We start from the raw sequence: 15,510 nt of genomic DNA on the forward strand, positions 1-15,510 counted from the left end.
AGAATCGGGGTGTTGTATGGGGGTTCACAAACTCTAAGGATACCCAATTTTAGATAGTGATCAATTTGCTTTTGGATACTCTTCTCTGCTTCCTTTGGCATAGGGTATTGTTTAACCGCGGGAGGTAATCCCCCCTTTGTTTTGATTTAGACTGGATTAGCTGATTTCAATAGTCCAACATCAATTCCTGAAGAGCTCCATAACTTTCCAGGAACTGATTCTAAACCTGTTGGAATTTGCAGATTAGTTACCTCTGGTTCTGGTGTCTCAGCCAGAACACATGAGCCCATTATTATTAATTTCATCCCTTCCGGCTGTAAGCAGATCTGAGTATCCAAGGCTTGTAAGAGATCCCTCCCTAAAAGGCAAAAGGGTGAATCCATAGAAATTATGAAACGTCCCCACGCTCCTTTTCCTCCAATAGTGAGCAACAGGGGCTTAGTTAACGTTTGTTCACCTTTTCCCATTACTCCCTGTATTGTTGTTTTACCTGATGACTTACATCCTTTAGGCTCAAAATTCAGAAGAGAAAGGGTAGCTCCAGTATCCACTGAGAAGGGAATTTCTTGACCTGCTATATTTGCTATTACCTGCCCCCTGAAATCCAAATCTATATCCCATGAATTTACCCCAGTTCCCACAGTATTTTCTGGGTCTCCCATCTCCTGTCATTGTGGACTGGCTGGGAATTGCCTGGTGTCATTCCCAGTACTCGACTGTCTCATGCTGTCCCCTCTATTCCTGGGCATGCGGGGCTTCACTGGGCATTGCCGCTTCCAGTGCCCTTGTTCCCCGCAAGAATGGCAATAATCATTAACTCCTAAGCATACAATACGTTCGCTTTGGTTCCGTCCATCTCCTCTGACCCTTACTCGCCCCCTTCCTCTAGTTTCTTTAAACTCGTCTCTTAACACAGCTGCTAACACACTCGCTTCCTCTTTCTTCTGTCGTCTCTTTTTTTTCACCTTTTCTTCATCTCGACCATTATATACAAATGTGGCTAAGCATACTATTTCATCCATAGACTTCCCTGGCCAGTCAGGAACGTGTTTAGAAAAATACTTTTTAATGTCAGAGGCTGTTTGATCTACAAATGCAGAAACTATTAGAGGCCTGTTAGCCTCGGCTTCTGAGTCTATCCCCCTTTCAAACATTCTGTTTTGTTTAAATAGTCTGGAAAGGAAAGCTGAGGGGTGTTCCTCAGGTTGTTGCTGACACTCCCTTATTTTAGACCAATTCGCAGTCTTTTGTCCTGCCAAACGTATAGCTTCTTCTAAGCCTTGTCTGGCTGATTGCAACTGCCTGTAATCTGCCTCTACATTATGATTCCACCCGGGGTCCACAATCGGCCAGGCCGTTCGAGCAGCCAGAACACCCCCCTCTCCTGCCCAACGACGGTTTACATCCAGAATTGAGTGTTTTTCATCTGGGGTGAACAAGGCTTCAAGGAGCATTTGCACATCCCCCCATGTAGGATCATACGCCCACAGCATTCCTCTTACAATTTGTAACACTTTCTCTGGATCTTCCCTAAGCCTGGGAATTTGTTGACTCCGTGCAATCAAATCTTGGGGCCCCCAGGGTCGGTAAATTCGCGTTGTAGCTACCCGAGGTGCCCCGTCCTGTTGGGGCCCTTGCGGTGCTTCAGAACAATAATCTATATGAGATATAGAGCATGGAACTAACACTGTTTAGGATTAATTGCTTGGCACAACTTGCTTAGCATTAGTAGCTAAATTTGCTGAAGCCTTAGGCCTCAGGCTATAGCCACTGCTACGTGCTTTGAAGTAGTCCACCAAGGACACTGGTGCAGCTGGAAATGATACATCCTGAGAAAGTACAGATAAACTAGCAGAAGCCAGTGGGAACCAAGGTTAAGGGTAAGATAGCTTTGCTAAATAAGTAGCAAGGTACAAGGCATGATCGCTGCGTGCGTGATCGGTGCCATGATTGGCTACCTGTGACATAATCTGCATGGTGATTGGCCTAGCAAAGTGTACGACTGCACAAACATATATAAGATGGGCAAATTGCTGAATAAAGTTGGAATTGAACCTGCATTCTGTGAATGCGTATGATTCTTTCCCGTCACTCCCGCGGACCGCGACACCGTCCGGAACTGGCGGGGGCACTCCTGGCACAGGAACGACGTGCAAAGGGGCTTGAAAGGCAGAGGGGGAAGGCAAGGAGGGTATAGAGAAGTTGAAACAGAGGATAGCGCAGAGGGTGGAGCGGTTTCCACAAGCGTTTTAGCAGCTGCACTACTTTCAGTACTCTGAGAAAATTTTTCTTTGCCCAACTGTCCCATACATACCAATAATCCATTTGTCCGGGGAACCTATCCTCCAAATGGTGACGTAGGAAAGTTAACTCCTGATGATCAAAGGATCCCTGCAGCGGCCATCGTTCCGCCGGGTTACCAGCCTTTGTCAGGAACAGCCAATCCTCCTGACATAGTTGGATCAACCTTTTTTTTTTTTTTTTTTTTTTCCCTTTTTCTTAGGTTCTTGGTACCATCAATCTTACCCTAGTTTTGCAGAATTTCGGCTAAGGGCGTCCCCTTTTCTATGCCAAACTTATTTCCCATATTGAGTTCCTGAAAAGTGCGTCTTATGCTGATCAGGCAGCGCACTTCCTTAAAATATCCTTTTTTTTTTTTTTTTTTTTCCCTCAGCAACACCAGAATTTAAATTTTCATTACCCCCTGCAGCCGGCATGTTTACACTCTCTCTCTTTCTCTCTCTCTCTGGGAACCACACTCACACCACCCGAGTCTTTGACTGCTAGGACTGTCGTCCCTTCGCAGTGGGCGGCTCTGTCAGCCGATGGGTGCCCCTTTCGGTTCCCAGGTCATACGCGCTCACACCAGTCACAGTACCGGTATGCACACTCACACTAGTCACAGTAACTCTAAGTTAGTCTTGCGGTGCGCCTTACGCTGATCAGGCTGCGCACTCCCCCCTTCCGGCCAGAGTGAGATGGGACTCGAACCCTCTCAAACTCCGGAGTGAGACGGGACTCGAACCCCCTCCAACCCTGGGAGTGGGACTCGAACCCACCCCAAGCCTGGGAGTGGGACTCGAACCCACTCTCCCTGACCTGGCACGCCTTACGGGGATCAGCCTGTGTACCCCTTACAGTGCACTTTGTTACCAAACCAGAATTTAGAATTTAGGCAGGAATTTAAGACTCAACCTCTCGGTGCCTCCTGTTGCCAAAGATCCCAGGTGAACTAACCCGATGGTGCCAGATGATCGTTTGGAGACGAGAGGCCCCGAGGGTGGTCGCCTAGGGTCCCATCTGGGTCGCCAAACTGTTATGGAAAATCAGGCTCGCCAGCCTCCATAACAGGGTCCGACCCTAGGTTCCTGCTGAGGCAGAAGTTCGAAGTCAGATTGAAGACAAATAAAATTTAATGATACACGTGCGGTAATTACAGCTCGAGCTGGGTGCCTCCGAAGAGGGACCCCGAACAAAGAAATCCCTGGGCAATTACACCCTTACAATCTAAATTCCCCACCCCTTAAGCGATAGTTTGGACCAATAGTAATAGTTAGGTCTGGGTTCTTCCCCTTCTTCCTTGGGCCCCTTCATTGTCTCTAGGCAGGCTGCTTCTTATCTTCAAGGTTGGCTACTCCTGCTGTCCGTGTAACTTCTTTATCCCTCCAGCTTGAACCGGCTCTGGGGCCCCCTTTTACTTATCTAAGTAAAAGTTCACAGCCTGAGGCCTAAGGCTTCAGCAAATTTAGCTACTAATGCTAAGCAAGCTATGCTAAGCAATTAATTCTAGACAGCTTCAGGCCGATATTCTCTAACACCGGAAGGTTCTGCCCCACCAGGCTGAGGCCAGCCCTGGGCACCATGGGCCCAGCACCACTGCCGCCTGCCCGCTCGCCCCGGCCACCCTTGCTTCTTCCCACCACGGGTGAGGGCCCCCGCAGAGGCCCCTGCAGAGCCTGCCAAGCCCCCGCCCCGTCCCTCTCATCTGGGTCGGCGCCAGGGAAGCCTCATGGAAACTCCTCGGCTCTGTGGGGCTGCCTGGGGGCAGCAAGGAAAGACGTGGGTGCGCTCAGTGGGCTCGTCCGCCAGCCCTGCGTGAGAGAGCAACTGCAGCATCACCGGGCTCATCTCCAGCTGGGCACAGGAGGGCCAGAGCTGGTCCAGGGGGTAGGGCAGGCAGGAGCCCTGATGCGCCGTGCCTGCGTCCGGTTGCTCCAGCTCCTCGGGGAGAACATCCCACCCGACTCGGGCCCAGCTGCAGCAGTTGCAAAGGCCCAGGCCACCGGGGAGTGATGCGGCTGTGACGAGAGCAAGGGCCACAGAGAGAGGCGGGCAGAGCATTGTCCCGGTGCCTCCTGAGGATAAATCTCCGCAAGCGCTGGCTGTCACCCTTTAGTGAGCTCGGCCAGTGACCGCGAGCACTGAGGGGTTGCCCTGAGCATCAGCCAAGCATTAGCCAAGCCCAGGGCTGCGGTGGCTGCAGTTACCTCTTCTTGGCTTCTATAAAAGGCATGCTTGTACTGCAGGGCTTCCGCCTCCTCTCCTGGCGGAGCCAGGCCCGGACCTGATAAAGAGAGAGAACCGGCAGAGCTGTAGGGTCTGACAGGAGAGACTAGAGGAAAGAACCGAGCCCTCTGCCCAAGCACACCCCTGCTCCCACAGACACAGTGAGCCCTGGCTCAGGGACCTGGCATGGGGCACGGACACCCCATCTGCCCCATGCTCGTCAGGACTGGGAGGTGCCCAGCAGACAGGGTGCAACACTGGAGCACAGCGCGTGGGGGAAAGCCCCAAGCACATCCAGGCTAGGAACTTGCTTGCAGACAGGCAGGATAGGTCCCTGCCCCACAGCATTGCTGCCTCATGCCACCCGAGCTGCCTCTCCCTGCCCATCCCACGACACAGGAGCTGAGTGCCCTCTGCTCCCCTGCCCCTGGGGGATGATGCTGTGCTGGGGCTGGCTCCCAAGCCCAGAGCATGCCCTGGCATTCAGGCACCAGGGCCCTGGCAGCCCTGAGAGCAGCCGGCTGGGCAGACGGGAGCCCACGGCAGAGCAGGGTGGGTTCGCAGCCCCCAGCCCTGCCCAGCCCAGCGGTGCCCACTCACTCACCTGTTGGCAGTGGCTGGGATGCGCATACCTTGTGGGGCTCCAGCTGGGAGCTGCTCTTCAGGCAGGCTCCATCCTCTTCCTCCTCCTCCTCGCAGCCCACCCTGAGGTGGCCAGGGCAGCTGTCTTCCTCCTCCTGCCACCAGGCCACCCGGGTGCAGCTGAGGGCTCCGTCCTCCTCTTCTTCCCAGGCCATGCTGGGGCACCTGGGGGGTCCAGCCTTCTCCTCCTCCTCCTCCTCCTCCTCCCGGGCCACCTTGGGGTGGCTGGGGGGGTCTCTCCATCATCCTGCGGGAGGGAGGAAAGGTGTGAGGGTGGGCGGGGGGGCAGCCTGCAGCCAGGCCCGGCCCCATCTCTGCATTGCCATCGCAGGGGGCAGTGGGGCAGAGGGAGCCTGTGCGTGGACATGGGGGATCGAGTGTAGACAGCAGTTTTCCCACGAGCAGAAAAGCCCCAGAAACAGCAGCTGTGGGGCAGCCTGGAAACATTCACAAGAGCCATCAGGCTTTGGCAGAGGGACGCAGTGGTGGCGTCAGAGCCTGCGGCCGTACGAACGGTGGCATTTGGGAGATGGCAGTGGGCTTTGCCAGGACATTGTTGGCAGGAAAACCTGTCACAAACTGGCTGCTGGAGGGTCCCTGCGGGGTGCTGGTGCCCCCCTGCCTGCCCCAACCATGCTGAGCCCTGGCGCCAGCTCTGCTGCACCGCAGCCCTTTCCGGAAGGTTCTGCCCCACCAGGCTGGGGCCAGCCCTGGGCACCATGGGCCCAGCACCACCACTGCCCACCTGCTCACCCTGGGCACCCCTGCCTCTTCCCACCACGGGTGAGGGCCCCCCAGAGGCCCCTGCAGAGCCTGCCAAGCCCCTGCCGCGTCCCTCTCACCTGGGTCAGCGCCGGGGAGGCCTCATGGAAACTCCGCGGCTCCGTGGGGCTGCCTGGGGGCAGCAGGGAAAGACGTGGGTGCACCCAGAGGGCTCCTCCGCCAGCCCTGCGTGGTCCCACTCTGTCCCATCACCGTCCTCCTGGACATGGCGCGGCCAAGGCCGTGCCAGCGCCTGGCAACACTGCGGGGTGTCACAGAAGGGGTGTCACAAAGGGCATTGCTGTCACCCACGGCCCTGCCAGCCGGGGGGGCCGGGCACATCCCCTCAGGGGGCATGGGGCCGGGGGCTGCCCCAGGACACCTCTGTGTGCCCTCAGGGTGCCCCAGGGCCCCACGTGGGGTCTGCTCCCCTCAGGGCAGCTCCATGTGCCTTTTGGTGCCTCCAGAGTCCTCCCTGTGCCCTCACCCCCTCCCTGTGCCGTCCCCCCCACCCGAGGCCAGTTTTAGGCAGTCCTTTGTGTTCTTTCCTCACCCTTTTTCTGGCCTCCAGAACTGGGGTCTGCAGTGCCAGGGTCTTCATTCACTTCTGAGCATGCCCCTCTGTGAACGCTCAGGACCACTCCTTTGCCCTCCACACACTTACGGATTTGGTCCATTTCCATTCACGCACATTGAGATCTGCTCCCTTCCCCTCTGTGTGCACACAGATCCCCTCAGTTCCCCTTCATGCACTCTCAGATCCACTCCCTTCCCCTCCCCTTCCCGTCCATGCACCCTCAGCTCTGCTCCATTCCCCTCCCTGTGCCTTCAGATTAACACCGTTCCCCTCATTTGTGCACAGATCTGCTCCCCAGGTGGGCTCAGATAGGCTCCATCCCCTCCCGCACCCCCGCCCTGTGAGTCCTAGGATCAGCTCCACCCCCCTCACATGCCCTCAGATCAGCCTGCCCCAACACCAGGAGCCATTTCAGCATGCTCAGTACCCTCACAGGCAGATCACCGTCCCAACCACACACTGCCTGTGTCTGCCGCTCTCTCCTTTTCTCCTTTCCCATCCTCCCAATTTACTGCTTCTCCCTCTTTCACCACATGGTGGAGATGCCCAGATATCAGGCAGAGCCCCGCATTTGTCTAAGCCAGAAACACATCCCTGAGTCATCCATTCTTGCTGCACAGACGGGTGTTTGATTCCTTGAGTAAAGTGAACCAGGCAACCCAGGAGTCAGATGACCTGGGTTGCGAGCCAGAAGCCCTCTGCCTCAGGGGAAGACCCCTCTGGGGCACAGGAAGGGCTTGGGGGTGACTGCACTCATCCTGGTCTGTGAGAAAGACTGTGAGAGGATGGGAAAGACACACCTCAGGATCAAAATCTGTGCTACCCTTTCTCCTGTCCTGAACTCAGATGGTGTATGATGCCCACACTGAGTCACCAGCATCGGTTAGTCAGACATCTTCGCTCTGCCCCCAAAACCACAGGCTTGATTAATGATGATATATATTTTTAGCTGCTGCTTGCTCTTCCAGCAATCACAATTCATCCCCTCAAAGCTTTGCATGCAGTCCCAAGCACAAGAGCTCGTGGAAGATTTGTTCTGTTTGAGGGCAATAGTGAGTTTCCCCATGGTCACGTGATGCCAGGGGCTGGGGCTTTAAGGAAGAGCCCAGCAGCTGGAGAGATCTGTGCCCACATTGGCAGAGCTGGGCAGCTGGGATGAACTGCCACCAATCTGAGCCGAACCAGCAGCTGTGATAGGGATGGGAGAGGATGTATGCAGCCTCCTTCCTTGTCTCACAAGTGTGGGGAGGTGGTGGGGAGCTCCAGCCCTATAGATATCAAAAGAAAATCAGCCAGAGGTGCGATGAGAGACAAAACGCTAGTTGTTTGCAAAGGCTGCATGGTACAATGAAGATCAAGTCACTAAGAGCAAACTGTGACCATTCCCCTTTTGCAGGCGGGGGAAGTGCAGGACTGACAAAGTGAGGCTTGGCAGAGCCCTTCTTCCAGCATCCCCAGTCCTATGCCCAGGGGCAGGGGGCCAGAGGTGTAGGACAACTCTCGCCACAGGGAAAAAACCCTTTGTCCCCACCATAAATACAGTAGCTCCAGAGGCAGGGAGAGTTTTCCGGGGCAAATCTGCCTCTCTGCTTCTGATAGCCAGGCCCAAGCTCTGTGGGGACACAGGCAGTCATGCCTAGAAAGAGCCTCCGAATGGTATCTCTTGCCTTGTGTTGCTGTCAGACTGAACTGCCACCATCAGGCATGCTACAACTGGATTAAAATGCATTGACACGGACAGGCAGGGAGTTTCCCACAACAGTCTGGATTCTATGCGAATTTTCGGCACGACCACAACAAGGAGGGGAAAGAAATCCCTTCCTCTCCTGCCTGTACCTGGGAAATCCATGTGGTGCAGAGACCACCTTGAGGAACAAAAAGGCTTTGTACCTTTGAGGTCAGAGCCCAGAAAGGATTAGTCCATCACAGTTTTCCTGCCACAGGCTCCTGAGCTCCCAGCATTATGTGAGAGCCAGTCTGCAGCACCTGTCCTCCCTCTCCTCCATCCTCAAGCCAAAGTGGGGGGAAGTGATGTTTTTTTCTTCTCCTGGAAGAGGGCAGAACCAGCCCCCATCCTTGAAGAACCCTAGCGGGTGGTGCCATGCAGTGATCCAGGCATTCACAGAGAAGAGGCAAAGCTAACAGACGTCCCATCTCCCAGCATGATCCCAAGACCTGGAAAGGCCGGGCTTGGATTGACTTTGGCCCGGCGTTCTCTCTTCTCAGGAGGAAGGGTACATCCTAGCACAGGAAAGGGGCTGTGCTCAGCAAAGCTCGACATGCCGCCCTGCTCTCTTGCCCTTTACCTGGTAGAATGAGACACGGCTCTCTTTTTCTCAGCAAGGTTTCCTCCTCCCAAAGATGGCATTAGAGTTTTCCTTCCTTGCTCGGCGTTCAGAAAGGCGCTACCAGAAGAAACCTCCAGCCTGGCAAACCTGCCATGTAGCCCACCACTGAAGGAGCTCAGTAAGAGCAGGCTAAAGAGGCACCTTGGACAGATTGACAGTGCTGTCAGCAACACGCAGAAAGGAAATAAAATGCAGTTTTTAGCTTGGGGAGTACTTATGGACACGGAAGGGTGTGTTAGAGTCTTCCATCCCATTCAGACTTACAGTGGACCTGGACTGGGCTTTCCAAGCTATAAACTGTCATTGTTACAAGAGTTGCCTTGAGAAAAGTGAGTCTTCACAGCGGTTGAGACATGATGATGACCGATAGACACTGCTGCCGTTTCTGCTATGCCTTACTTTATAAGCTATGTATCTGCCTGAGCTTTCCCTCTCTATTTTCAATCGCAACCACCCTTTCCCTATTGCGGCATGCTCCTCCAGCCCTTGGCCTCTTCGGACACGTGGTGACCTGGTGAACGCTCAGTCCTGCAGTGCTCGCAGCCCAGAAGTGTTGTCCTTGTTTCTCCACCTGCCTGGGCAAGCAACACCAACCACCCCAGGCAAAGCAGGAAGTGTGACTGTCCTGTGCCCAAAGCACCATTCAGTGGTGATAGACAGCTCCATTAAAAGCACAGAAGCAGGTGCTGCGGAGGGAGGCACAGGCCTGATTCACCTGCACACACCAAGGACCGCAGAAAGCAACACGGACTCCCAGCATCCCTAGATGGGCACAAAACCCTGTGCCCTGACCACGGAGAGAGCACAGATCAAAGCTGTGGGGGTGTGGAAAGCAGGATATGGGAAAAAGTCACTGTGCAACCAGCACAAAGTAACTTTTTTAGTGGGAAGAGTGTGTTTGGAGAGGGTGAGGGGGCACAGGCATGACAGCACAGTCCAGGCAACATCTAGAGGCAAAACCAACAGGGCAAACCCAGCTGGTGACTTCTTCTACCCGTGCAGCTGATCCAAGATTCCTGCTGCTGGGAGTTGTACCAAAATAAAACAAAACAAAATAAACCCAAATCAGATTGTGTTCTCTTAGCTGCCTGGCGAACAAACAAGCCCCTGCATCTGTTTGCTGCCTCGCAGAATGAGTGACCACTGTGGATGTTCGCTGTCTCACAAAGAAGGAGACTGCCTAATCGGTTCGCTGCCTGGCGAATGAGCAAACCCCTGCATCTGTCCGCGGCCTCGCCAACAAGCAGACTGCTGCGTCTCTTCGCTGCCTTGCCAAAAAACACATCACTGCGTCTATTCGCCCACTCACAAAAAAGCAAACGACGGTGGCCTTTCCCTACCTCACAAACAAGCAAACCACTGCATCTCTTCGCTGCCTCGCAGAATGAGGGACCACTATGCATGTTCGCTGTCTCACAAACAAGGAGCCTGCTGAATCTCTTCGCTGCCTCACGAACAAGCAAACCGCTAGATGTGTTCTCCGCCTCACCAGCATACAAACCGCTGCGTTTGTTCACTGCCTGGTGAACAAGCAGACTGCTGCGTTTCTTCGCTGCCTCGCAAAAAAGCACATCGCTGCGTCATTTCCCCCACTCACAAAAAAGTCAACCACAGCGAATCTTCCCTACCTCACAAACAAGCTAACAGCTCTATCTGTTCGCTGCCTCGCGATCAAACAATCCACTGCATCTGATCGCTGCCTCACGAACAAGCAGACCGCTATATCTGTTAGCTGCCTCGTGAACATACAAACCGCTGTGTCTCTTCGCTGTGTCACAAACAAGCAAACTGCTGTGTCTCTTTGCTTCCTCGCAAACTAACTGACCTCGGCGTCTCTTTGCAGCCTAGCACACTGCTACGTCCCCCCCCCCCCGCCGCCTTGCAAACGGCTGCGTCCTTCGGCATGTAGGCGACTTGCCACATCACAGCCTAGGAAAGCGCTGTGTGCCTTCGCTGCCTCGCAAAGCGCTGTGTGCCTTCGCCGCCTCACACACCACTGCGTACCTTCACCACCTTGCCAACTAGCACAATGCTGCGTCCCTTCGCCGCCTAGCAAAGCAGCGCATGCCTTCACCGCCTCGCCCCCTAAGAAAGTCCTGCGTCCCTTTTCTCCCTCGCTGCCTCCCAAATTGCTTCGTTCCTTCACTGCATCGCAGCCTAGCAAAGCGCTGTGTTCCTTCGCTGCCTGGCAAAGCACTGCGTGTCTTCGCTGCCTCGCACACTGCTGCGTACCTTCGCCACCTCACCAACTAGCACACCGCTGTGACCCTTGCCGCCTAGCAAAGCACCGCGTGCATTCGCCACCTCGCCACCTAAGAAAGCGCTGAGTGCCTTTTCGCCCTCGCCGCCTACCAAAGCGCCATGTCCCTTTGCCGCCTCCCAAATCGCTTCGTTCCTTTGCCGCTTCGCCGCCTAGCAAAGAGCTGCGTCCCTTCGCCACCTCGCACACTGCTGTGTACCTTCACCGCCTAGCAAAGCGTTGTCTCCCTTCTCCGCCTAGCAAAGCTCTACGTCCTGTTGCTGCCAAGCAAAGCGCCGTGTCCCTTTGCTACCTAGCAAAGCACTGCATGCCTTCGCCACCTTGCCGCCTACCAAAGCGCCGTGTCGCTTTGCTGCCTCCCAAATCCCTTCATCCCTTCACCGCCTAGCCGCCTAACAAAGTGCTGCCTCCCTTCGGCGCCTAGCAAAGCTCTGCGTCTGCTCGGCACCTCGGTGCCTCACTGCCTGGCACACCGCTGCGTCCCTTTTCCCCCCTCGCCGCCTGCCAAATCGCTTCATCCCATTGCCACCTCCACGCCTAGCAAAGCGCTGCCTCCCTTCACTGGCTCACCGCCAAGCAAAGCGCTGCCTCCCTTCGCCACCTAGCAAATCCCTGCATCCTGTTGCCGCCAAGCAAAGCACTGCGTTCCTTCAGCCCCTAGGAAAGAACTGCCTGTGTTCGACACCTCGACAACTAATAAAGCACCGCGTCCCTTCGCCGCCTCGCCTGCTCACCACCTAGCACACCACTGCGTCATTTTTCCCTCACACCGCACAAAGGCAGGCTGTGCTTTGCCAGGTGGTGAAGGGATGGAGCACTTTCCCTAGGTGGCGAGGTGTGAGAGGATGAAGCGATTTGAGAGGCGATAAGGGGGAAAAGGGATGCAGCGGTGTGGTAGGTGGCGAGGCGGCAAAGGGACGCACCGCTTTGCTAGGTGTCGAGGCTGTGAAGGGACGCAGTGCTTTTCTAGGCGGCAAAGGCATGCGGTGCTTTGCTAGGTGGCAAGGGTCACAGCTCTGTGCTAGTTGGCGAGGCTGCGAAGGTACGCAGTGGTCTGTGAGGCGGCAAAGGCACGCAGTGCTTTGCCAGGTGGTGAGGAGGGGAGGGATGCAGCACTTTGCTAGGCGCTGAAGGAACATGGTGCTTTGCTTCTCGGCGAGAAGACGCGGAGCTTTGCTAGGCGACGAAGGGAGAGGACGCTTTGTTAGGCAGCGAGGCGGCGAAGGAACTCAGTGCTTTGCTGGGCGGCAAAGGGTCGCAGTGGTTCTTTAGTTTGCAAGGCAACGCACAGACGTAGTCGTAAGTTACTGTGCGAGGCAGCGAAGAGACGCCGAGGCCAGTAAGTTTGCGAGGGAGCGAAGAGACGCAGTGGTTAGTTAGTTGGCGAGGCAGCGAACCAATAGAGCGGTTTGCTTGTTTGTGAGGTAGGGAAGAGCCACCGTCGTTTGCTTTTTTGTGAGTGGGCGAATAGACGCAGTGATGTGGTTTTTTGTGAGGCAGCAAAGAGGCACAGCGGTCTGCTTGTTCGCGAGGCAGCAGACAGATGTATCGATTAGTTAGTTTGCAAGGCAGGGAAGAGACGCAGCTCTCTTCATATTTGCCAGGCAGTGAAGAGTCACCGTGGTTTGCTTTTTTGCCAGGGGGCAAACACATATAGCGATGTGATTGTTTGCGAGGCAGCGGACAGACGCATTTGTTAGTTATTTTACAAGGCAGCCAACAGGTCCTTTGGTTTGCTTGTTTGCGAGGCGACGAACAGATATCACCGTTTGTTTGTTCGCCAGGCAGGGAACAGCTGCCTTGGTTTTCTTTCTGCGAGTCGGCAAATACATGCAGTGGTCTGCTTTTTTTGGAGGCAGTGAATAGACTCAGTGTTTGGTTTGCGAGGCAGCGAAGAGACGCAGCGGTCTGCTTGTTCGCCAGGCAGCAAACAGATGTGTGGGTTAATTAGTTTGCCAGGCTGGAAGAGACGCAGTGGTTACTTAGTTTGTGATGTGGGGAATAGACACAGCAGTCTGCGTGTTGCCAGGTAGCGAAGAGACCCATCATTTAGTTAGTTTGCGAGGCAGCAAACAGACACGACAGTTTGCTTGTTCACGATGCAGTGAACAGGTGCAGCGGTTTGTATGTCCGCGAGGTGGAGAACACATATAGCGGTTTGCTTGTTTGTTAGGCAGCGAACAGATGCAGCGGTTTGCTTGTTGGCGAGGCAACGAACAGATTAGGCAGTCTCCTTGTTTGTGAGACAGCGAACATCCACAGTGGTCACTCTTTCTGCAAGGCAGCGAAGAGACAGAGTGGTTTGCTTGTCCACCAGGTGACAAAGTGGGATCACAAATTGCTTTTTGGCGTGGAAGTGAAGAGAGGGAGCACTTTGCTAGTTGGCGAGGCAGCGAACAGACACAGCAGTCTGCTTGTTCGCCATGCAGCGGACAGATGTCTCGGTTATTTAGTTTGCGAGGCAGGGAAGAGACGCAGTGGTTAGTTAGTTTGTGATGCTGCGAATAGACGCAGCACTTTGCTTGTTGGTGAGGCGGTGAACAGACGCTGCGGCTAGGTAGCTTCTGAAACAGCGAAGAGACGCAGCACTTTGCTTGTCCACCAGGTGGCGAAACAGCATCGCAGTTTGCTTTTTCGTGTGGAAGCGAAGCGAGGAAGGACTTTGCTAGTTGGCGAGGCAGCGAACAGACGCAGCAGTCTGCTGCTTTGTGAGACAGCAAACATCCACGGTGGTTAGTTATTCTGTGAGGCAGCAAAGAGACGCAGCGCTTAGTTAGTTCACCAGGCACTGAACACATGCAACGGTTTACTTGTTCGCAACGCAGCGAGGAGAGGCAGCGGTTTGCTTGTTCGTGAGGCAGCGGACAGATGCAGTGGTTTGCTCATCTACTAGATGGCGTAGTGGCATCGCGGATTGCTTTTTCGCCTGGAAGCGACCCGGTGCAGCACTTTGCCAGTTGGCGAGGCAGCGAACAGACGCAGCAGTCTGCTGCTTTGTGAGACAGCGAACATCCACAGTGGTTATTTATTCTGCGAGGCAGTGAATCACTGCATAGCAAATCGCTTCATTCCTGTACTGCCTCGCCACCTAGCAAAGCGTCATCTCACTTCACCACTTAGCAAATCTCCACGTCCTGTCGCCACCAAGCAATGCACTGCGTACCTTTGTCACCTATCAAAGAACTGCATGCGCTTGCTGCCTCCCCGCCAAACAATGCACCTTGTTCCTTCACCACCTAGTAAGCCAAAGCATCCCTTCACCGCCTCGCCACCTAGCAAAGCTCCGCGTCCCTCCCCCGCATCGGCGTGTCAGCGCCTCGCCGCCTAGCACACCACTGCGTACCTTTTCTCCCTCGTCGCGTAGCAGAGCACTGCGTGCCTTCGTGGCCTAGCAAAGCACCGTGTTTCTTCGCCGCCTAGAAAAGCGATGTGTCCCTTTGCAGCCTTGCCACCTAGCAAAGCACTGCGTGCCTTCACCTCCTTGCCCAGATGCAAAGCATCGTGTCACCTTGCCACCTAGCAAAGTGCCGTGTCCCTTTGCCGCCTGGCAAAGCACTGCGTGCCTTCGCCGCCTCGACGCCTAGCAAAGCGCCCTGTCCCTTCGCCGAATGACGCGTACCAAAGCACCGTGTCCCTTCACTGCCTCCCAAATCGCTTCGTCACTTCGCCGCCTTGCCGCCTAGCAAAGCGTCTTTTCCCTTCACTGCCTAGCAAAGCTCCGCGTCCTGTCACTACCAGGCAAAGCGTTGTGTCCCCTTGCTGCATCGTTTCGCCGGCGCCTTGCCGCCTAGCACACCGCTGTGTCCCTTTTCCCCTCTCCACCTGGCAAAGCATTGAGTCCCTTCACTGCCTACCAAATTAATGCATGCTTCCGCCGCCTAGCCAGCTAGTAAAGCGCTGCGTGTTGCTTCCTCGCCTAGCAAAGCACTGTGTGCATTCGCCTCCTCACTGCCTAGCAAAGCGCTGAGTCCCTTCGACGCCTCGCCACCTAGCAAAGCATTGCCTCCCTTCACCGCCTTGCCGCCTAGCAAAGCGATGCCTCCCTTCTCCACCTCACTGCCTAGTAAAGCAACACGTCCGGTCGGCACTTCGGTGTGTCGGTGCCTTGCCGCCTCACCGCCTAGCACACCACTGCATCCCTTTTCCCCCTCGCCCCCTAGCAAAGTGCCCAGTCCCTTCACCACCTACCAAATTGCTGTGTACTTTCATCGCCTCCTGCTTAGCAAAGTACCGTGTCCTTTCGCCTCCTCGCCGCCAACAAAGCACCATCTCCCTTCGCCGCCTTGACTTCTAGCAAAGCGCTGAAGCTCTTCGCTGCCTACCAAAGCGCTGCATCCCCCCGCCACTTTGTCTAGCAAAGCACCGTGTCCCTTCGCTGCCTCAACGCTTAGAAAAGCGACGAGTCCCTTCACCGC

Source organism: Apteryx mantelli, chromosome 6 (assembly GCF_036417845.1).
Source record: "Apteryx mantelli isolate bAptMan1 chromosome 6, bAptMan1.hap1, whole genome shotgun sequence".
Taxonomy (NCBI): Eukaryota; Metazoa; Chordata; class Aves; order Apterygiformes; family Apterygidae; genus Apteryx; species Apteryx mantelli.